Source organism: Panthera tigris, chromosome A1 (genome assembly GCF_018350195.1).
Source record: "Panthera tigris isolate Pti1 chromosome A1, P.tigris_Pti1_mat1.1, whole genome shotgun sequence".
Classification (NCBI taxonomy): domain Eukaryota; kingdom Metazoa; phylum Chordata; class Mammalia; order Carnivora; family Felidae; genus Panthera; species Panthera tigris.
The window spans coordinates 153,822,042-153,825,705 of record NC_056660.1 but is presented as its reverse complement, the minus strand read 5'-3'; the positions used below and the strand labels follow the sequence as shown (position 1 = coordinate 153,825,705).

The following is a 3,664-nucleotide window of genomic DNA, read 5'->3' as shown; positions in this document are numbered from 1 at the left end:
AACTTGTAATGTCAGGACTAGGTTTTTCTACCCCCTGAGATTAGATGAGGGTTTGTCTAGAGGGATGCTACTAATATATTTGGCTGATGAATACTTTATTATGGGGCTGTCCTATGCATTGAAGGATGTTTAGCAGCATCCCTGGACCCGTCTTTCTAGCTGCCATTACTCCCTAACGATGATACTCAAAAGTGTCTCTTGACAATGCCCTGTAGGGCGAAACTACTGGATTATATTTTTTAATCTTCTAATTAGGATTTAGGGAAGTCAAAGGCCCTAGAAAAAGCCACGAACTTATACACAATATAGACAAAAAACAGAATTCCCTACAGCCTGGTTGTGTAAGAAAATAAGAGATATCTGCACAAAAGATCTAGTTGGATGGGCCATACAAAACACTTTGGAGTTGCCTTTAGCTCCTGTGACATATGGGAAGGAAGCTTCCTGTTTCCCATCTCCTTCCTTGCTCCTAAATGAGTTCAACCACTGACATCCAGAGTGAAAAATATTGGCTAGAAAAATTCTACAGCCAATGGCTTGTGTAGTAGCCGTATGGATAAACTGCTGATCAAGGACCAGAGAAAAGAATGTTGATTGCATCAGAGGCCAAACAGGTGATAACTCTGAGGACCAAGTCATTCTTTTGCTCTGATACAATGACTCTACTACACTCAAGAATTAAACATAACATAACAGGAGTGGGAAAAACCAATGATGGATTGAAATTATTTTTCCATGATCTGGATGGCAACTTGATGTAGATAATGGATTTGATAACTTTTAAAAGTGTAATAATTATCTTTCTTTTACATTTGGTTTGTAGTCTGGGGTTTTGGAAAGTGTTCATTCATTCTTAAATATCAGGACCATTAAAGAAAAGCAGGAAGGAGAATTTTTGAACTAAAATTCATAAGGCCTGGAGGCCATCTGTACCTCAGTGCTGAAGCATAACACCAAAGTAAAGACCAACTACAGAACTTGGATTCCAGTTCCTGATCGTGGAAAAACAGAGCTTGGCGGTCCCCCTGTCATTCAGTATAGAAACCCTAGAGCCTTAGGACCAGGGTCCTTCTCCTCAAATCTGATACTTAGGCCAGCCAGATTTTCATACACTGTCTAGGATGTGTCAGGCAATGGGGCTTGCACACTGGCTGCCGCTTCATCTCTGGAGTTTTCTGCCCTTAAACACTGCACCTCTGTGTGTTTGGTCAGGTGATACATCCTCATTTGTATGACAAATCCGTGCCCCTTGCCATGTCTACTGATGATTGCCTGAAGCATATCTGGACTCATTATGTACTTAGGAGGCTAAATCTAGAACAGCTCCAATACCTTCTCTTCTGCATTTTATATCCCCAGTACAGTCTGTGCACTTTAGTGAATGGTTCTTGGTTAACTCTTTGATTCTTCCATTTTCTTATTCTATTTATATTGATTTGGCTCCAGGTTACCTTTGACTAGCATAGTGTATGTCTATATCCAAAGTCCTACACAAAAAAATCATATATAAGATGAATTTTTCCTTTGAAAAACATATATCACTTATTTGGAGAAAGGAAATGGAGGTGGCTTGGGATGAGGGCTACATTATTTTATTTTATTTTTTTTTGCTCTGAGGCCAGCCAGGTAAATGTGAAAGAGGCGTCTGGAAGGAAATGTAGCCGAGAATGGACACCTCCTTAATCTTATGTACTCTGACACTAAAGGTCTGCTTTGGTAAAAATAGCCTGGTAGGGCTGACCCTTGGCTGCCAACTTATGAGGCATCCCTGAGCTGAGGACACACAGAGGAAGGTGAATGGCTTATGATTTCATCCGCTTTGCCACATGACTTTAAGCAGGTGATCCTAGAAAAAACTTAAAACACCAAATGGGAAGAAAAATGGTTGCTAACATCAATTGTATGTGTTACAGTCATAATCGGTCTCTTGTAAGAAATTTAAGAGGCCGGTATTCTATGATTATTCTCACTTTATGTGGGAAGATTATAAAGCCTGGAGAAGTTAGGTGACTTTGCCCAGATTTGCCAGCAAATACATACCGGGATCAGCACATGAATTTCGTTTTTCCCATTCTAAACCACACATTTCTAGTTCCCGTCCTAGACTGCTGCTCAAGGGACCGTGGGTCTCAATTTCCACACTTGCTAACGGAGGGATTAGACTTGAAGTGTTCTAGCGTCACTGGCACTCGCATGCTATCATTTTCCTGGAGATTTTATAAACAACATTACTCCCATTTAAAACACCTGCAAAAGCACTATTTGTGAGTTTGCCATATGTTTTCAACAGAAAAATTACACTTATTTCTCCATGGAGTAATGTGCAAAGAATTTTTTTTTTGTAGTTTGGTGTTTACGATGAAGTATTTCATATGATTTTATGTTTTTGATATGTCACATTACATCTTAGGAAAGTAGTGGATGAAAAGAAAACAAATCTGTTGGTAAGCAGACTAAATCTAATCACCTTCTCTCTAGATTATGCACATGGCAAAAAAGAAAACTGTGATGATAGAAGTCATGAGGATCCAAGATTTTCAAGCACCTGAATTATTCATGTTAATGCTTAGATTATTATAACACTTAAGGCAAATCAAGTTCACAAAAGCTTGAGAACATAGACTGGCAAATAATTTTCAAATTTTCAATCCGCTAGCAATATTTTTATAATATTGACATTTAAGTATCATTTTAATTTGGGGGATTATTTTTAAAATTTGGAACAAAGATTTAGAACATTGTGAATGTCATCATTTTATTTGGTTTAAATGCGTTACTGGCTCTCGCTCTACCTGAAATTTTCTAAGAAAAAAAAAAAAGGTTTTTTGGTTTGTTTGTTTTTTTAACCACTGCCTGACTGCCTGCCATCATGAGTCGTGTGCACGCTCCCAGAAAGGGCCTGTCCCATTGGGCTCTGCCTTACCGCTGCATCGTCCCCACCTGGCTAGAGCTCACATCTGACGTCGCGAGACAGCAGATCTACAAACTGGGCAAGGAGGACCTGATTCCTTCACAAATCGGTGTGATCCTGCGAGACTCACATCGTGTTGCACAAGTACGTTTTGTGACAGGCACTAACGCGTTGAGAGTTCTTAAGTCCGAAGGACTTTCCCCTGATCTTCCTGAGGATCTCTACCATTTGACTAAGAAACCTGTTGCTGTTCGAAAGCCTCTTGAGAGGAACAGAAAACATCAGGATGCTAAATTCCGATTGATTCTGATGAGGAGCCGCATTTACCGGTTGGGTCAATATTATAAGACCACGCGAGTATATCTCACAGCTGGAAATGTGAGTCATCCACAGCCTCTGCCTTGGTTGCAGAAATTTGACTTTGTTCTCACGCAATAAAATCACTAACTAGAAAAAAAAATGAATATGGAGTTAGATAGATGTACAGGAACTACATTTGTTTTTGATTATTGAAAATAACGATGGATACTTTTAAGTAGGGTAGAGAGTTTTGCATATATATGTGTGTGTGTATAAACATATGTGTCTATGTGTGTGTGTGTGTGTGTGTGTGTGTGTAGCTGGTACACTGAAGAGCTATAACTCATAGAAAGCAATCAGAAGATCAACTATTCTTCTCCATTTCTGCTCATTTATCCCTACTTTATGAAATATGTATCTGCTTATACTCTGGTATGTCTTCTGATGACTTCT

The 3,664-nt window shown here is 39.2% G+C and overlaps 1 pseudogene; it reads left to right on the top strand.

Moving 5' to 3' along the window:
- The first annotated feature begins 2,810 nt into the window (after window positions 1-2,810).
- Window positions 2,811-3,330, top strand: LOC102955102 (annotated as a pseudogene).
- Window positions 3,331-3,664: the final 334 nt, after the last annotated feature.